Genomic DNA, 20,917 nt, shown 5'->3' with positions numbered 1-20,917 from the left:
TTGCATAAACTCCATTCATACTGTATTTAGTTGTAGAGACAGAGAAATCACTGTAGGAATGCACCAGCATGTCATTTCAAAAATTTGCAGAAAAATGCGATGTGGACCTGTTTGAAATTCCAAACTGCTCATATCGCATTTTATTGCAAATTTCTCTATATGGCTTCATCCACCCCTGTGATTGCCTTTTCTTTGTTAGAACATGTTCTCCATGTCTGTGATCTCTTTCCAATCCTTTGTATGCAGTTTTTCAGAGTGATGGCAAGAACCAAGTCAACTGCAAGGAAAGTTGGCAAAGGGCCAGGGCTTGCAGCAACAACAGCTGGGGCAGGTACCAAGAAATTTAGTGTGCCTCCAAAGGGAAGAGCTGCACATGGCAGGAAGGGTAAGCCAATGAGCCTGCTCAAGCAAAAGGCCAAAAGATTGAATCATGGTGCAGGTGTGCTAAGGGAGATCAGGAGGCAACATAAAGCTATAGGCTTTGCAATACCCAAAGCACCCTTTCAAAGACTGGTGAGAGAAATTTGTGACAGTTGGAACCTTGGGCTCAGGTGGAATAGAACTGCCATTCTTTCCTTACAGGAAATGGCAGAGGATTACTTGGAGAAATATTTTGAAGATGCAATGCTTGTAGCAGCCCATGCTCACAGGGTGACTTTGATGGCCCAAGACTTCAACACTTTGTCCAGAGTGAGATGGAGGTATGACAAGCTTGTTCATCCTGTGGAATGGTAGGACATCAAAATGAGAGACATATTGCTAATTCCACCTACAAGGAAGTTGAAGGTTGATGAGGTAAAGGTTGTTGAGGTAACACACTCAAAGAACACCAGAGGGAAGGCTGCTTATGAGGACTCACTAAAGCAGCAAATAAAAGAAACAAAATCTGTTATAGATGTGGAGACCGGAAAGAAGGAGCTACAGATACATAGAAGGTTGAAGGAGCTGGGCCCTGATGTAGTTGTTCATATTGAGGATGAAGTTTCAGTGAATGATTTTGACTTGACAAAACAATGCTTAGCAGCATTGGCTCATAAGAATGAGTATTGCTCAGATACTATCATTCTTGCAATGCTCTAGTAAGTGTCTATTATTTTACATTTTTTGCAAATCAATCCTCCTTGTACCTCCTTTATAACCTACCCTAATTATTTTCTGATCCTATGCAGCATGATGAGAAGCTGGCTTCACCCCTCTGTACAGCATACAGTCCATATTATTGATCCTGCCATTTCTTCTAAATTAAGAGATGCAAAGGAGACTGCCATGAGTATTTCCAGCTGGTTCAAACACTGCAATTTTGAAGTAATTGATGTTTTGCTACTTCCATACCATAGCAGGTATGTGGGTGACTACTTCTTTTAAGATTCTTCTTTAAGATTGGGAACTCTTGTAGCCTTTGATTTCCTTATGCTTTTTTCCTTATGCAGTGACCACTGGAGTTTTGTTTCTATTGACATCCAGCAGAAGTAATGCTTTCTATTCAACTCTCTAAAAAACACACACAGAGCTGAAATTGTAAGTGCTGTGTGTGCTTTTTGAACTTAAAACTTCATTATTTTGATATCATACTATCTAAATTATACATATTGCAGTTGTATTAGAAGGCTTTTAGATGCATTGGATCACTGTCCTCCAAATGTCTCTCTTTTGGATTCAATAGAGCCAATAAGTCTAGAGGTTAAATGCTATGTCTTTGAACTTATTGAATAATTTTGTTTTGTGTTGATGCTAACAGTTTCTAACATATCTTTCTAACTGTACAGACACCACAACAAAATGATTCAAGTAGCTATGGATGGAGAGTGCTGATCAATGCAAAATATATACTTTCAAGCTACTTTGAGAAGGAACAGCTAGACCTTGTAAGGAAAAATACTTTTCATTTAGCTTGAAGATAATTCATAATGATACAAAGTGTTCTAAATTATCCTCTGCCATTGCAGATGAAAGAGGATAGCTTCAACTCCAACTATGTACATAATTTTAGAGCTCATACAATTTGGAGGTTTTTGAGCTATGCCTCCCCCAAACCTATTGTACCAGCTACCGTGGAGCTGGGTGAAAGCTCTAAAGTACAAGAAGGTGCCATACACCTTGATGCCATAGATGAAGCACCTAATGCTGAGGACCAGAAGCCACAGGAGCAATCACATAGTGCTGAGGAGGAGCAGACACAGGAGCAAAGACCTGCTGCTGATGTTGTTGAGGAGAAGGTGGAGAAGCAGCAAAGAGATGCTCCTGGGGCAGTGGAGGAGATAGGATGGAGCACGGACAGGATGGAGCAGCAGAGAAAAGATCCTCCAAAAAATGTAGAGCAGCCTCTAGATCAAGCTATACATAATGTTGGCTCTTTCCTACTGCTTCCGTAGGAAGAGCTGGGTTCACTATGTTGCAGTGTTCCGAGGCTTTTTGTCACCTACAGATATATTGGGATTGTCGTTGTAGTATATGTGTAGCTTAGGACCTCGAGTCGTGTTCCGGTGAGAGACGTAGGCTTAAGTGTGGTGAGTAAACATAATGCAAGCATGTGTAAAAGGCACGTAAACCATTGTTGTTGGGGTAATGAAGGCTTCCGCCTCCATTGGGGGTTGTAGGGTTTAGGAGGAGTTTAAGGGTTCAGAAGGAGGTTCCAGGGTTTAGAAAGAGTTCAGGGTTAGAAAGAGTTCCAGGGTTCAGAAGGAGGTTCCAAGGTATAGAAGGAGTTCAGGGTTAGGAGGAGGATCCAAGGTTCAGAGTAAAGTACATGGTGGAGAACTCGTCTCCCTCGTAGATCATTGAGTTAAGGGTTTAGGAAAGCATAGGAGTGGGAGAGGAAGAAGGTGTAAGAGCATGGGTGAAGTAAGAGAGAGAGGAGGAAGGAGGAGGAGGGAAGAGGAGGAGGGAGAGGGAGGAGAGAGGAGGAGGAGGAGGGAGGAGGAGGAGGAGGAGGAGGAGGAGGAGGAGGAGGAGGGAGGAGGAGGAGGGAGGAGGGAGGAGGAGAGGGAGAGGATGGGTTGCAGGGTTGGAGGAGAGGGGAGAAGGGTTGCAAGGTTAGGACATGCTTTTGGACGTGCAGTGCAAGGAAGCATGGACACTTGAGAAAAATGCTTGGAATACCAATGTAGACTCAACACAATGCCCCAAGAGTGTGGGGTTCATTCCATTATGGGGTATTTATACAAGTTGGAGAGCTTCTCTCTCTGCATGTAACACAAAGTCGTATCACAAAGTTGTAACACAAAGTTGTTACACAAAGTTGTTACACAAAGTTGTTACACAAAGTCGTAACACAAAGTCGTAACACAAAGTTGTGTCACAAAGTTGTAACATAAAGTTGTGTCTAGAAGTTGTAACACAAAGTTGTATCACAAAGTTGTATCACAAAGTTGTATCACCTTCTCTTTCTTCATAAGTTCATGTTGGCACAGAGTCAACATACTCCCGGATCCATTTTATTACCCGTCCTCGGGTTATGGCTTATTTTGATTTCAGAGTTGAGATGCCATGTGCGTAATCCAGTGGCTATTTAGCTTGTGGTATGCGAGTCGTTCCTGCTGTAATTCTTTTGCACCACACAATGTGTAGTTAATAGTCAAGAAACTTATCTTCTCTTAAGGAGGGGTAGATGACTATGAATGTCAGAGGGGATCTCGTTGCTGAGGTTGCGGACGCTGCCATCGAATCTTCTTGGGAAGAGGTTTAGCGGGGGTCTCGTTGATGAGGCTGTCATTTCTTGCTATCTTGCATACAGGTTGGATGCGATTGCACCCGTAGCATTGAGCTTGTAGATAATTAGTATGCAAGTTTGATATTTTTGCATATAGGAGACGGCTGTGATGTTTGGCGGGGGTCTCGTTGCGGAGGCTGCAGACTCTGTTGCCAACTCATCTTGAGTTTTGGCATAGCTTTGTGTACTGCGTGTGAGTTCATTGCATGCTTTGAGAGTATGGAATGAAAGTGTGTGATACTATTTTTTATGCAATCTATTATGTGCCTATGCAAAATCATGTGAGTGCATGTGATGTGTCTAACTATATGCTTATTTGTGGGATTTGATAGGGAAACTAAGACTCAAACATCCCGAATGTGCAAAAAATGTGCGTATGCAGTGAGTGTGCGTGTAACAATCTAGTGCAAACTATATGTGCAAAAACGTGCATATGCGAGTGAGTGCTTGTGATACAATCTAATCCTAACTAAGGAAGACTTGGTTTCCCAAATCTTCGTTTTTGTCGGGGATGGCTCGCGTGTTGATGTAGTAGCGCTTCAGTCGGCTCCCGTTTATTGTTGTGTTGAATTGCACTCCATCTAGTGTTTCAAGGAGCACAGCTCCAATGGGATTCATCTTGCGTACTCGGTAGGGTCCTTGACCCAGATACTTCAATTTGCCCTTGTGTACTTTGGCATTGTATAACAGGACTAAGTCGCCTTCCTTGATGTCTTTAGCTTTCAGATTCCTGTCAAACCATGCCTTTCTTCGACGTTTTTCTGTTGTCATGGCATGATAAGCGACTAGTCTTGTCTCTGTATGCTTTTCCAACTGACAGAGCCTTTCTTTCAAGGACTGATGATCACCCAGGCGTTCTTGTATTGCGATGCGCAGACTTGGTATTATAAATTCAAGTGGGACCACGGCTTCAAGGCCGTACACCAATTGAAAAGGTGTGTTCCCTGTACTGACCTTGAATGTGGTTCTGTATGCCCATAAGGCTGCATGCAGTTTCTCTGCCCAATCAGAACGCTGCGGTTCTACTACCTTGGTGAGGATATTGCATATGATTTTGTTTGTGGATTCTGCTAATCCATTCCCTTGGGGGTAGTAGGGTGTGCTTTTTCTATGAATGACCATGAAGCCAGACAAGAGTTCTTGGATTACCTCATTGACAAAATGTGTGCCTCTATCCGACACAATTTCAAGGGGGCATCCGAATCGGGTGATCACATGTTCGTACAAGAATCTTGCTGTGCTTTTGGCATCTGCCTTTCTGACTGCCTTAGCTTCAGCCCATTTTGTAAAGTAATCAGTGGCCACAATGATGTAGCGTGCCTGTGTTCCTTTTGCTGCGGGATGTATGGGACCCACATAATCAATCCCCCATTTTTCAAATGGCTGTTGTGCAACAATTGTTGTTAGGGGATTGAAGTCTTTGTGTTGTGGTTTAATAGTTCGTTGGCATACATCACAGCCTTTTACAAATTCATAGGCATCTGCCCACAGTGTTGGCCACCAGTAGCCTGCGAGGAGAACTTTTCTTGCTGTGGCTTCCCCTTGGAAGTGTCCTCCTGCAATGCCTTCATGGACTTCACTCAGGATTGGCAGGATCTCATGAGGCATTACACATCTTCTTAATATCTGGTCCTTGCCCATCTTGTATAGTTGTCCTGCAATGAGTTGATATGGTGCAGCCTTTAGAATCAATTTTCTTGCATCTACTGCTTTCATGTCAGGGGGTGGTCTTCCTGCCATCAAGTACCCAATGATATCTCCACACCATTCTGGAACAGCATCTATTTGAAATAGTGTGGCATCTGGTAAGTCATCTTCTACTCCAGTGGCTTCTTCTCCTGTCTTTACTCGAGACATGTGATCGGCAATGTAGTGTTGGGCACCTTTGCGGACCACAATTTTGAAGTTGAATTCTTGTAGCAAGAGGAGCCATCTGGTTATTCTTCCTGTGGTACACGGACGGTTCACAAGATAAAGCAATGCTTGATGGTCGGTGTAGAAGACAAAATCATTTGCAAGGAGATAGTGCCGAAATTTCTTTACACTGTACACCATTGCTAGGGCTTCTCTTTCTGTGGTTGTATAGTTGATCTCTGCATCATTGAGTTGTCGACTGGCGAAGTAAACTGGGTAGTCTTTCTTATGTTCACCAGGTTGACAAAGCACACTCCCAATTGCATACTTGGATCCATCAGTATGAACATGAAAATCAATATCCCAATTGGGAGATAGAAGGATGGGAGCTGTGATTAGGCGCCACTTTAAAAGCTCAAAGGCTTGGTCGCACTCTTCGGTCCATAAGAACTCCACTAATAACTTGTAAAGTGGTCTAGCTATCATGGCATACCGCAATATAAATCTTCTATAATAGCCGGCATGTCCCATAAAGACCTGTACACCTTTGGAATTTGTAGGAGGAGGCAATTCCATGATGATCTTGATTTTGTCCATGTCAGTTGCAATCCCATGTTGAGAGACGATGTGTCCCAAAACAACTCCGTGGGTGACCATGAACTGGCATTTTGTTGGATTTAGGGAGATGCCATACTCCCTGCATTTGATTAGTACTTCTTCCAGACATTTGAAGTGGTCCTGTTTGGTTGAATGGATGCACAAATCATCCAAGAACACCTGTAAAAACTTATTCAAGAATGACTTGAAAGCTGTGAACATGACTCGCTGGAATGTGGCCGGGGCATTACAAAGGCCGAATGGCATGACTCTATATGCAAAAATACCCCATTCTGTAGCAAATGCTGTTTTTGATTGGTCTTGAGGAGCAATTTGTACTTGGTTATAGCCACTGAAGCCATCCAAGAAGCTATAAATTTCGGATCCTGCCACCTTTTCCAACACTGTTTCTGTTAAGGGTAGGGGGTAGTGATCCCTAATTGTGGCGGCATTCACATTTTTCAAGTTTACGCATATTCTGAGCTTCTTGTTGCGTTTAGGCACAATGACAATGGGTGAAACCCAATCAGTGTGCTCTATCTCGTAGATGAATCCGGCATCTAGGAGTTTTTCCAGCTCATCATAAACCATGGTGCCATATTTAGGATTTGTGCGATAAGGTCCACATACCTTAGGGCGAGCACCTTCCCTTATAGGGATCGTGTGAACTGCCACTTCTGGTGAAATTCCTTTCATCTCTTTGTATGACCATGCTAGGCAGTCACGGTATTCCATTAGGAGGTCTTTGAGTTTGATTTCATCTTCTTGACGGAGCTGTTTCCCAATGAAAACCAACTTTTCTTCCTCCCCTTCCAGGGCGAGGTTTATTGTGCGTGTTTTTGCCGGTCCCTCATAGATTGGAGTTTCTCCAATGCTATCGGTTTCTTGAACTTCAGATTCTCTGATTGGTCTTGGCATTGCTATTGGTGCATTACCACTTGTATAATTCTTAAAGTATTCCGGCACTTCTCGAAGATCGGCCTCTGATGGGGTTGAACTAGCCTGAGATGTGTCATGAGTACTGGGTGGCATAGTTGCATTAAGTAATTTGTTAGGCTCTTCTTTCCTTTCTTTTTCTGAAGTCTCTGGATCAAGCTTCATCCGCACATGTGGCTTATATTTCCGAAACTTCTTACGTTGGGAACTGTGGGGTAACTTTTCCACTGGCAAGGTGTTTCCAAGTAAGGGTTCATGTGCTGCACATACTCCTTCCAGTCCTTCAGGGGACCATTCAAGAGGTGGTGGTTTTGACTTTGAGGGGACTGACTTTGCAAGGTACAATTCGACAATCCTTGTTTGGACTCGTTCGAATTCATTGAAGTGCTCGGCCTTGGCTTTTCTGCGATTTCCTCCTGCAGCTTTCTTGCGGGATCTTCTGCTGTTATGCAACTGTGGAGGTTCAACTTTTGGGAGCTCAACTGCCATTAGGGCATGGAGAATGGCTAGGTCATTATCAAAGATTTGATCTTCAATTTCAGCATTCGCAGCCTCTGTTTCAAGGTCCCAAGGAAAATCTGAATCATCATTGGTATGAGTACCTTCTTCAGGTTCATTATCCCATTCGAGGTCAGCCATAAAGAATGGCATCTCTAGATCGATTGGTTCTTCATGTGTCGGTGGAGGATCGACCTGTAGTGCGTTAACATCTATCTGTGAGAAGATGGGGTCTAATGAATGGCAGTTGTCAATGGTTGCCAATGTTTGTATCCAGTTATTGACATTGCTTTGTGAGTCACCTGCTATGGCATGCTGTTGCAAGGGATCTGATTTGCTCGAAATTGTCATGGAAGATGTGTCATCCAATGCTCTAGGAACAATGGGTTTAATAGCTCCTGTCCCCACATTCACCCTGACTGCAGTGTCTCGATTCTGGATTGTCAATCTATCCGTTCCCCAGTCATGGAGGACTGATGCTTCCCGTAACCAAGGACGTCCCAGTAAGATTTGATAGGATTTTTTGGGGAGATCCAGGATTGTGAATTGAAGGGAAAAGCGGACTCCTGCGATCTTTGTGGACACACCATTCACTATTCCCAAGGGTTTAGCCCGTGAATCATCGGCAAGGCGTATGTTGAAATTAGCCTTTTGCATTGGTGGGAGACCCCATTCTTCGTAAAGCTCCTTTGATAGGACATTGACACCTGCGCCACCATCCACTATGGCTTGGATTTCATTATATGCCTTGTGGATCAAAGGCACAGTGATGTTGCGTATGTCATCTTTCTCACCCATCCGCACAGGGATATCATCAATGTCGTTCATAGGTGGAGAGGGATTTGCGAGTTCAATCCATCCTTTGAAACTCTCCCAGAGATTGGGACAATTTCGTAAGAGGATTCCGATGGGAATGGACACAGGGCAACTCAGGATGCTAGAGAGTGCAGCTCCTTCAAGTTGACGGGGTGGTACATTCTGTTGTGGAGTCTGTTGTTGGAACAAAGGCTCGAGTACAGTATCAATACTTTGTTGGGCCAAGTCATGGAGTGGGTCTTGAGCTTGTTTCTGAGCCTCAAATTGAGCTTGTTCATTTTGAACCCATTGCTGAAGTACCTGAAAACGAGCCTTCTCCACCTCTGCATTCGGGAATGGAGCTTCTTGTATTCGAGGCTCGGGAGTGGATGTGGATGAGCTCGGCTGCTCATTGCTTGGCGGAGGTGGAGGCACTTGTGCTTTCTTTCTCAGAAGTCGCTTCGGTTGGATTGGAATGATAGGGTCCTTCGTGGCCTCTTTCTGTTGGCGTGTAATTACATTGATAGGTTGTGACCTTAGACTTGCCGGACCCAGACTTTGATGGTCCACCCCAATGATGCCGATGGGGACGTCAGGCTTAACCTCTGTTTGTTCTGGGACCTTATTTTTCATGGGACAATCCATACAGGCATGTCCTATGCCACAATCTCTGCAAAGTGGTTGGAAAGTAGCTGGGCTACCGCGATGAGGGCACTCTGCGATTCTATGATTTTCTCCACAACCGTAACACTTGATTGGTGCTCGAAATGTGTTGGGTCGCACTTGATTTGCATAGACTGGTATTAGACCCTCTGCACCTTCTACATAGTACACTGGGTACTCTGCTTCATACTCAAATAGCGAGTCTACTTCCTCGGCTTGTAATTGATGTATGGGAACTGCCGGAGGAGCTGGATTTGGTGCTCTTGGATACGGTTGTGGATTCGGATTCCTGAGTAGTTGGGGGACTTGTGTCCGAACGGGAACAGGATTTAGTCTCGGAGCTGGGGGCGCTTGTGCAAGTGCCGGTTGCCTGTATACTGGCATGGGTGCCGCTTGGTATTGTGGTGGTCGAGGCGGATTGTTGCGCATGTTGAAGATGCAACTGGTCTCATCATGGCCGCCGACGACACAGATATGGCACCACAACCGTGGCGGTGGATTTGCTTGTGCATTGATTCTTGCTCTTAGGACTGGGCATTCATTTGCTGTATGATTTGCCAAGCAGTGTGGGCACCAGACATTTTCTCGCCGTGGGTATGTTTGAGTTGGCGGCTGAGACAAGTGAAGTTTTTGATCCATGGCCTGCATCATATCTTCTTTCAGCTTCAAGGTCATGGCCTCGAGGCGATCTTCATTGGATGTTTCGGCAATGTCCTTTGATTTACCTTTTTTCGAGCGCTTATCTCGTGTATTGGACCTGGCATCATCACTGCTAGTGTCTGAATCTGTCATGCCATCTTCGATGTCAATGGCTGCCGCATGAGCAGCACTGAATGTTTCATAGCTACTTATCTTTTTCATCTCCTTGCGGATTTTCTTTCGTAGACCTGCTATGAACCATGCCGTGAGGTGCTTTGCATCTGGGCGTGGGTCACATTTGGCGATCAATCTCTTCATCTTTCCCAGGTATGTGCGTACATCTTCCCTCCGGCCTTGTTCGATCTTGCTGAGTTGGAGAGCGGGGTCATCTTGTAGCCTTTCCGTTTGAAAGCGACGTTTGAATTCGGTTTGAAGTAGGTCCCATGTGGCACGTTCTTCCACAAGAAGGTCGAGGTACCATTCTGACGCCTCATCAGTTAAGGCCATTGGAAACCAAGCCACCTTAGTTTCATGGGATTGATCACCACCTGCTCGACATGCGGCATCAAAATGTTGGAGGAAGCGAGCAGGGTCTCCCCTACCATTATATTTGGGAAGTTCCAGTTTTCCCAAGGGGCGTCGGCCGTGATTGTTGTGATTTCGTCGATTGAAGAAGTTGTCAGCCTCGGCATCGAGCTCGATGTCCCCATCATGCTCAGGACGACGTCCAGCCATGTTGGGGCGAGGAGGAGTTAAAGGAAGTTGTTGAATCTCAGGGGGGGATTCGGGGTAGAGGATTGGCGGGGGCGGTTGTTGCAGTGGAGTTAGTTGCGGATGGGGCGAGCGTTGGAGACGAAGTCGTTGGCCGGAACGTAACTGCATGCAGATGGTGCGTGATTTGCCAAGGGGATCGCTACCCCAAGGGCGGGCGTGGAGGTGGTGTCGTTAGGAGAGTTAGAGTGATGTTAGTTTGTGTAGGGACCGTCGTGTTAATAATGTGCCTAGGATTGTCCTACGTGTGTAGGGAAATGTGCCGGTGCAGACGGATCGTTAATCGGAGGTTGCGGCGTGAAAATACGAGTGAATAAATGCAAAATGAGGCCCACACGGGGGCGCGAACGAACGTGTGCTAGGGATGCCGAAATGGTGTGCAATGGGCTGGAAAAATACCCCGTAACGTGGTGTTTCCGTGTGTGAAATCTGGGTTCAAACGGGGTTCAATTTGGGTCCCAAACGGATGAGTGTCGAGGGGTTAAAGGAGGGGTAAATTTGGCGTTTGGGGGGTCCTAATGGTGGTGTGAATGGACTTTAAGTCCAACCGAGGGGTTGAAACCAAGTGACTCTAGTTAGAGTAACTAACCTAGATCCTCCCAGTTACTGTAACTGGGAGGTTAAACTAACTGCAGTTAGATACTAACCAAAGAGTTAGTCTAACCTAACCGAGGGCTAACTAAACTAACCTAACCGCAGTTCTGACTAACCAAACCTACGTAATTAATCTAACTGAGGTTAACTATCTAACCTAGGGTTAACTAACTGTAGTTAGTACTAACCTAACTGTAGTTAGATACTAACTGTAGTTAGATACTAACTGTAGTTAGTACTAACCTAACTGTGGTTAAACTAACCCTAGAGTTAATGTTAGGTTAGGGTTAGTTTGGTTAGGTTTAGTTATTTTTTTTTTTTTTTGTGTGGGGGGGGGCTGCCCGACGGCGACGCCCGCAGAGGGGGGGGGGGGGGGGGGTTTGACGCGGCGGGGGGAACGGGGGAGGGCGAGGGGGGTGCGAGTGGGGTTGCGAAGGGGAGGGCGAGGGGGGCGAGGGGGGGCGAGGGGGGTGCAAGGGGGGGCGGGGGAGGGCAGGGGGGGCGGCGCTGTGCGCCGCCGCGGGGCGGCGGGCGGGGGTGGCGCGGGGCGCGCCGCCGCGGGGGGCGGGGCGGGGGCTGCGCCGCCGCCGCCGCGCGGGGAGCGGCGAGCGGGGAGGGCGGCGGGCGGGGGGGCGCCGCCGCGGGCGAGGGTGGCGCGGGGAGCGGGAGCGGCGGGAGCGCGGGGCGGGGCGGGGTCGCCGCCGCGGGGCGGCGGCCGGGGTGGAGGGGCGCGGGTGGCGGCGCTGTGCGCCGCCGGGTTGCGGGCGGGTGAGGGGGCGCGGGGCGGCGGCGCTGCGTGCGCCGCCGCGGGGGAGGGGCGGGGAGCGGGGGGTGAGAGGTGAGGGGGGGGGGGGGGGGGTAAGGGGGAACGAGAGGGGGAGGGGGGTGAGGGGGATGGGGGAATGAGAGGAAGAGGGGGGTGAGGGGGATGGGGGAACGAGAGAGGGAGGGGGGTTGAGGGGGATGGGGGGACGAGGGGGGTAAGGGGGAGAGAGAGAGAATGGGTGGGGGCGGGAATGAGGGGGAGAGTGAGAGAGAGAGGGGGTGAGGGGGAGGTGAGGGGGGAGGGGGGAGGTGGTGGTGGAGAGGGGGAGGCGGAGAGGGGGAGGGGGAAGATGAAGGGGGAGGGGGAGAGGGGAGGTGGTGGGGGAGAGGGGGAGGTGGTGGAGAGGGGGAGGTGGTGGTGGGGGAGAGGGGAGGTGGTAGAGAGGGGGAGGGGGAGAGGGGGAGGGGGGAGGTGGTGGGGGAGAGGGGGAGGGGGAGATGGTGGGGGAGAGGGGGAGGCGGAGAGGGGGAGGGGGAAGATGAAGGGGGAGGGGGAGAGGGGAGGTGGTGGAGAGGGGGAGGTGGTGGTGGGGGAGAGGGGAGGTGGTAGTGGAGGGGGAGGTGGTGGTGGGGGAGAGGGGAGGTGGTAGTGGAGGGGGAGTGGGAGAGGGGGAGGGGGGAGGTGGTGGGGGAGAGGGGGAAGATGAAGGGGGAGGGGGAGAGGGGAGGTGGTGGAGAGGGGGAGGTGGTGGTGGGGGAGAGGGGAGGAGGAAGAGGGGGAGGTGGTGGTGGAGAGGGGAGGGGGAAGAGGGGGAGATGGTGGTGAAGGGGGAGGGGGAGATGAGAGGAGAGGGAGGGTGGAGATGAAGGGGGAGGGGGTGGTGGGGAGGTGGTGGTGGAGAGGGGGAGGGGGAAGTGGAGGGGGAGGGGGAGAGGGGGAGGTGAGGGTGGAGAGGGAGGGGGAGAGGGGGAGGGGGTGGTGGAGAGGGGGAGGGGGAGATAGAGGGGGAGGTGGAGAGGGGGAGGGGGAGGTGGAGGGGGAGGTGGAGAGGGGGAGGTGAGGGTGGAGAGGGGGAGGGGGAGGGGGAGAGGGGGAGGGGGAGGGGGAGAGGGGGAGGTGAGGGTGGAGGGGGAGGGGGAGATGGAGGGGGAGGTGGAGAGGTGGAGATGGAGGGGGAGGGGGAAAGGGGGAGGTGGTGGTGGAGAGGGGGAGGGGGAGATGGAGGGGGAGGTGGAGAGGGGGAGGGGGAGGTGGAGGGGGAGGTGGAGAGGGGGAGGTGAGGGTGGAGAGGGGGAGGGGGAGGGGGAGAGGGGGAGGGGGAGGGGGAGAGGGGGAGGTGAGGGTGGAGGGGGAGGGGGAGATGAAGGGGGAGGGGGAGAGGGGGAGATGGTGGTGAAGGGGGAGGGGTAAAAGAGCAACAAAAAAAAACCGAAAGACGGAACTTGAAAAGCAAGGCGGAGTGGTTACCTGACGCTCTCCAAGTCTTTCTCGATGGAACGGGATTGTCGCGGAACAATGGACGGTGGGTGGAAGGCTAGGTCATTGCTGCGAGAAGGGCTCGATGTCACTTACATGGCGAGGATAGGAGTAAGGGGGCGGTCGATGGAGAGGGAGGAGTGTCTTGCGTGGGGCTCGGAAGGTGGAAGAGAATGGAGGCAAAAGTGAAAGATGAAGAATGAGGGGGGGTGGAGTAGGTTTTTATAGGTTTGGATTTTAGGTTTAGGGTTTAGGTTTAGGTTTTAACCCTAAACTCTTCCCGAGCCATAACTTTTTATGGAGAGCTCGGTTTGCCTTTCTGTAAAAAGGTAAAATGATCGTAATTGAAAGCTCTACGCAACCGTGTCCACTACCTAGCCTAATTGTGCTTCATGTGGCTTTTATTTAAGAAATTAAGAAAATCTCTTAAGGTAGTAACCCAAAGTGGATGTTTGGGGTTGATATGTTTGGCTAGATTTGGAAAAATTTTTACTCTCCTTGCCCTTGAGTGGTATGTGCGTGAAAGTTTGAAGTAGTGACTTGTTTTACACCTACCTACGCATGTTTACTCGCTACTTGAGACGCTAGTCTCCCCGGCAACGGCGCCAAATGTTGGCTCTTTCCTACTGCTTCCGTAGGAAGAGCTGGGTTCACTATGTTGCAGTGTTCCGAGGCTTTTTGTCACCTACAGATATATTGGGATTGTCGTTGTAGTATATGTGTAGCTTAGGACCTCGAGTCGTGTTCCGGTGAGAGACGTAGGCTTAAGTGTGGTGAGTAAACATAATGCAAGCATGTGTAAAAGGCACGTAAACCATTGTTGTTGGGGTAATGAAGGCTTCCGCCTCCATTGGGGGTTGTAGGGTTTAGGAGGAGTTTAAGGGTTCAGAAGGAGGTTCCAGGGTTTAGAAAGAGTTCAGGGTTAGAAAGAGTTCCAGGGTTCAGAAGGAGGTTCCAAGGTATAGAAGGAGTTCAGGGTTAGGAGGAGGATCCAAGGTTCAGAGTAAAGTACATGGTGGAGAACTCGTCTCCCTCGTAGATCATTGAGTTAAGGGTTTAGGAAAGCATAGGAGTGGGAGAGGAAGAAGGTGTAAGAGCATGGGTGAAGTAAGAGAGAGAGGAGGAAGGAGGAGGAGGGAAGAGGAGGAGGGAGAGGGAGGAGAGAGGAGGAGGAGGAGGGAGGAGGAGGAGGAGGAGGAGGAGGAGGGAGGAGGAGGAGGGAGGAGGGAGGAGGAGAGGGAGAGGATGGGTTGCAGGGTTGGAGGAGAGGGGAGAAGGGTTGCAAGGTTAGGACATGCTTTTGGACGTGCAGTGCAAGGAAGCATGGACACTTGAGACAAATGCTTGGAATACCAATGTAGACTCAACACAATGCCCCAAGAGTGTGGGGTTCATTCCATTATGGGGTATTTATACAAGTTGGAGAGCTTCTCTCTCTGCATGTAACACAAAGTCGTATCACAAAGTTGTAACACAAAGTTGTTACACAAAGTTGTTACACAAAGTTGTTACACAAAGTCGTAACACAAAGTCGTAACACAAAGTTGTGTCACAAAGTTGTAACATAAAGTTGTGTCTAGAAGTTGTAACACAAAGTTGTAACACAAAGTTGTATCACAAAGTTGTATCACCTTCTCTTTCTTCATAAGTTCATGTTGGCACAGAGTCAACACATAAATAGAAAATGGATGTCAGAAATATGTTCTACATATTTAACTAAACAGTTCTGTACAAAATCTTACTTGATTGAATACAAAACCTTTGTTTATGGAGTCTGTGTTATCTCAATTTTTAAATTTTCAATGTCTTTGCATTTTATTGAGCTCTCTCTTCTTTTGAGTAACTGCAAAAAAGCAATATGAATCAGAGTGGTAAATTAAACTAATAGCAATGCTTAATGAGACTAGGATAAATCAGATGGTGTACCTTTCTGTTGTTGTAGATAAATAAAAAGTCGTTTGAGATAGAACCTTCTGTCTCAAACAGAATGTCACTGTGCAATTGAGCTAGGGAGCAACATTCTCTTAATGAGATATTGACTAGCACATCACCATTCTCAACAACATCAATATCAATAAGTTTATTTTTTGCACCAAAAGACTCTTCATCTTGATCCATTGGGACTAGCTTTGTGCCTAGCATTCGACTGCGCTTGTAATAAAAAGAGAAAATAAAATTTTGTGATGCAACCATGTACTTCAGTTGCATAGAAGGTTGGACAACCTCACAAAACACTGAACTACATGTCTTCTTATCCCAACCTTTATCCAAAAATTGTGGCATATGCATGCCGAATTTGTTGCTTTACTGTGAACATTGTTTTTGAAACCTTCACTGGAAAGGTATTAAACAAGTCCACAAAAACTGTGAGAGGCATGCATAAAGAAATTTTTACTATCCTAGTGGCAATATTGGGCCTCAGAGCTTTCTGTACTTCTGTAAAAAGCTTCGCCCTATATGCCTCTGTAACACTAGAATGTGGGTGAGGCCAATCCACTGAATTCCACGCCGGAAGGTCTTGTTTTATTAATACACCATGTGTGTTAGCTTTGTCTAGCAACTGATAAAAATGATCAATAAAAAATATACCCGATTGAGCTAGCTCTGTTGCACATCGACCTTGGTATTGTTGTTCTCCTATCGATCCATGCAGAACATCTATAAATCCCAGAATACAATCGATGTTTTGCCATGTCTCATACAATGAAGGATATAAATATGAAATAAAACAACACAAGAATGTCAATAAGCTAAGAGAGAAAGCTTCATCTTAAAAATCCATACACCTCGTAAAGAAAAAAACCACAATAGAAAAATATACAATTAGGCCTGTGTTGCGGAAGATTTTTTGGATAGTCTCGCAAGACAAGTTCTTTATGCATGTACACGTGCTGAATCAAAACTTCTTTCACGGATATCTTCCCTTTGGTGATTTTAAAATCTCATACTCTTCCCTTCCACGACGCCAAGAAAATGTTTTTTGTCTGGGGTCTTTTTCTTTTGCTAGGTTGCATGAGCACCCATGCTCCTTTTGAAACACTAAACCTTTCCCAAGTTCCTTCCGTTTTGACTGTACTTGAATTCTCTATCGACGAAATAGAAGAAGCAGGTCGACGGGGTAAGGATGTTTGGTATAATTCTGCCTTCGTAGCATTATCATCCACAGAGCGTCTTCCACAAGAACGGCCGTGGTTTTGGTTCACCATGGAGATTTTCTGAATCTGTAACAATAGAAAAGTAATGTAACTAAGATAACAATTTGAAGTTTCAAGAAAGAGAAAGTGGGCAGACAGATAGTTGACGAGAAACATCTTACTCTACGCCAAACAGGATCAAGGGAGCAGTTTTGGAAAAGAAAGGCTGCTGCACAATGAGGCAATGGTGTAGAATGGTAGACCTTTCGCATAAAAGGCGGCACAACATTTGAAAGTTCAAAGGAAGGTGGAAGAGGGAAGGCCCTTGTTAGATAAAATTTCAGTTTAGATTATATCTTCTTGTCCAAAGATCTTCTGAGAATAAAAAACCAATCTCCACATTAATGTAGCACGCTTGTACCTACATAAAGTATTGTTTCTTTTTTCTATTTTCTCTTATTTTCATGAATTTTCAACGTTACATTGGCCCTCTATTGATTGGTTGAGAGCTTATTTTTCCAAACCGTAAAAGGCCCCAAAATGAGCTCCCTTTTTTCCTAATGTTAGAGTTTCATAAAACACTCTAGTGCTAGTTAAGTAAAAATTCAAGGCTACTTTAAAGTGGATAGCCTCTACTTATCCTTGAGAGGAGCTGTGTTGATTACATAGAATAGTGTCAATTGAGTGCACGTTTTCAACACTAAGTGCGAGATTTAGGTCTGTATTTGCTGTGAGAGAATTGAACTTCATCATCAAATTGAGTTGTCATTTTAACAATTGGCTCAAAGTGGTAAGGGTGTGTAAAACTATCATCATATAAGATCCGTAAAGGAATCGATACATTTTCATTACCACACTACATACGTATCTTTTCGATTGCAAATGACCACACTTGAATTGGTCTTTGAAGTAACTTTGAAAGCCATACAATTGCATGATATCGAAACACTCATTCATATAAGGTATTTGTCGTGCATTTTAACTCCATATTGTACACGTATGAAGCTCAAATTCAAATGTGTTGAAAGAGTTTATTGTGTACTGGTCATTGTTGTGCAAGTTTGAAACAAAATTTTGGATTATTATAGTCCATGGTTGTTCAGAGATCATCCCTTTTTGACCAACTATGCAACTTGCGTCAAATAAAAAATCGCTTGGTGTGTAACCATAATGCATGACACGGGTTACGTTATGTTTGTGCAAGATGATATTAATTAATTTGTTTGGGTCCATTGTTGTTTTGAACACCAAGCGTGCCTTTTTTTTCCTAAAAGAGAAACAATTATGTCAACAAGGCTACCTTTATAGTTTCAAATGAATCACTTTGATGTCCTTCTAAAAGCCGTGCATACCTTAGTAAAGAAAATAGAAAATAACTAAAACAATGAAGGTTTTATAAATGATAACTCCTAGACTAGTAGTTATATGCAAAGTGTTGATGGCAACTTTCCTTATGTTTTTCTGCTTTATTTTCTTCTTTTTTTTGCTTTATTTGACTCTCTTTTTTCATTTACAATCTCAGTAAACAACAATCTTTTCTCCGGTAGGCATAAAGTCCATTAGGCAGGCATAAAGCCCCTTAGACAGACATAAAGCCCGTTTGGTTGGCATAATGCCCTTTCAACAAGCAAACATCAGTTTTCAGACGAACCGACTTTTATGGCAAATGGCTTTTTTATTCCATGTGAACCGAATTTTCTGACAAATGGCTTTTTTTTTAAAAGAGAACCGGCTTTTCTGGCTAACATCTTTTTTTTCAGGCAAACCAACTTTTTTGACAAATGGCAAATTTTTTCCTTTTTCTAAGCAACGACTTCAATAGCATACTTGTCCTCATCTTCTGAATTTTGCAAGACACATTCGTCTTCAGGACCTATTATTGGTAAATAGAAAACCAGTACATTCCAAAATCATCATCGCTTAGGAGTATCCAAAAGTGCACCTAACTGTACATATACGGTGTGACAGTTAAATCCCATGTGCTCTAAGGAAACACTTTTGAAAATATCCTAAAGCAGATGGTGCCAAAGCGCTCTTCTCTATTTTGGAATATTTAATGAAAGAGAATGGGCATAGCTTTTTGCAAATCCCATGTGCCATTTGAGTAAACCCTTACAGGGATAAACCCCAAAGTAGATGGGTTACACAAAAGAAGAATACAACAAAATACATTCCACAATTCCTTTTTTTAAAAATACTTTTGGTGTATGTCCAATGTCATAATAGACCTCTTCATACACAAGTAGTTTACAATTTAATTAAGTTTTTGTCCATGCTCATGTTATAATTTATTTGTTCATGCTCTAGTTGATTTCCATGTTATAGGTATAATATATTAATGATTTTAATTATTTTTCTTGCAGTAATAACAATCAATCGTACTTTTACTACTATCAATCCCATATCAAATAACCGAAATGAATCTGATGACCAAGAAGACTGCTTCCTTCGATTGTGCCTTGTCTTTGTCCTAGGATCTAAGGTAATGGAAACACCTGTGACCAATCTAATCCTTTATGTTTGTGCTTTCTCTCTGCTTAATGAGCTACTAAATTCATACAAGAGGAGATTCTTTTTGCTCATCTTTCAAGCGGTTTATGAGATTTTGATTGTTTGGGGTGATAATTGTTTTTGTATGCAAGGCTCAAGGTAGAAGGGGAAAACTATGCAATGTGTTCCAATAACATGCATTGGAGGACATCAAAACCTTTTTTTTTCCATACTTTTTTATGCACTTGTTTGTAGTTTTTTCCACTCCTCTATATGGTTGGTGAGCACGTTAGTCATCCTAGTACAGGGCCTGTCACTGTGATCCACATCCTCTTTTGTTGAGGACCAAGCCATGAGTTTGGGACTTCAAGGGTACTACAATTTATTCCATGTATTGCTGCTGTTCTCATTCATGATTCAATTTACATTTTCCTGTAGTTTTAGTGTTTGGAGATTACCATTTAGTGTCATTGAAAGGTTGGCTAGATAAACAAAACAGGTGAAAAGTATTGTGGTTAGAGCTCGAAGGCCTTGAAGTGAATGTTATGAATTGATTTTATCCTTTGCACTTCGCAAAAACACTTTCTGTTTGGAGCAAGGCATGCTTCTATACATTCGATTTCATCTATGAGAACATTGTGCAATGTTTTCTACATTGTACTATGCTTTTGTCCATCCCACCTATTCTTTTTCATTAAATGTTTCATTAGTGAGTGTTCGCTAGTCCTATTTGCTTTGGGATATTCCTAGAAGGGTTTGTGCAGATGGCCCATAGGATTTTAGTGTTATTATATATGTATGCTTGGTCAATGAATGTTCTCGTTGTCTTTCATTAAATGTTTCATTAGAGAGAGAGTGCTAGTCCTATTTGCTTTGGGGTATTCTCGAAAGGGTTTGCTCAAATGGCACACGCGATTTAAGTGTTACTGTATATGTATTTAAAAAGTCCCATCAATAATTGAGCCATACAACTAATTCCATCAATTGGATAAAAAGTTAAAAAAGGAAAACATATAAGGAAAAAATATTTGAGACATCTAAGTTGAAAAATGCAACTAGAGTTTGCAAATTTTTTGATCAAATTAATAATTTTTAATAATATTGAGTTTGACAAACATAATATTAAAAAAAGATGTCGAATCCTCAGGCAGTCTAGGTTCTGAGGTCAGGGTCCACTTACCTACAACCATCGAAACAAACTAGGTGTTACCCATGATGAGGAGAATATGCCACATTTCCCTCCATTTTTGAACGTTGGAATACTCCTAATTGATGATAGTCTTGATTTTCTTCCAATCAATTTTTTGAAAGTACTCCTACGCATAAAAAAGTGTGCATGTTTTAAATATTCCTTAGGGTATCCTTGAAAAGCTTTGCTGAAATGGCACATGGAATTTGTAGGCGTTGGTCAATGAATGACTTTGTTCTTTTTTTAGACTTTTTCTTTTATAAGATAATTAAAAAAAAAAAGCCACAAGTGAAGTTTAAGTGAAATTTAAGTCACAAGTGGAGTAAGGAACGAATGAGTGCATGGGTTAAGAACAGACTAGACGAGGTATGGGATGATTATTGGGCTTGGTATGTGGGGTGGTTAAAAAGAAAGTGTAAAGGCAAGATTTTTAGGGGGTACATAAAAGAATAATTCATAGTTAGGGAAGTATTCATGTGTGTGTGTGTGTTTAAAAAATAAAAACCTATAAACAACACGGCACATGATGCTCAGAAAAACTTTAACCTTGACATATGGATTCTCATGAGTACAACTATTAAAAAAAGTGTCGAATCCATCCGGTAGTATAGGCTCCGAGGTTGGGGTCCACTTATCTCTGCCACCATCCAAGAGAAACTAAGTGTTAGAACACCATAGCTTCAATTGGATAGATAGGTAATGCCTGTTTACCCCGGCTTCCTTCTTCCGCTCGGAATCTCCTCCATCCTATTTTGGTCTTGCCTCCCATAGCCTCTTCTATCCTATCTTGCTCCTGCCTTCTTGCG

The sequence above is a fragment of the Dipteris shenzhenensis genome, chromosome 14, assembly GCF_047967505.1.
Source record: "Dipteris shenzhenensis isolate YYH24624 ecotype China chromosome 14, Dip_SZ_1.0, whole genome shotgun sequence".
Taxonomy (NCBI): domain Eukaryota; kingdom Viridiplantae; phylum Streptophyta; class Polypodiopsida; order Gleicheniales; family Dipteridaceae; genus Dipteris; species Dipteris shenzhenensis.
The sequence above is the reverse complement of the archived record's forward strand: the minus strand, read 5'-3'. Positions refer to the sequence as shown.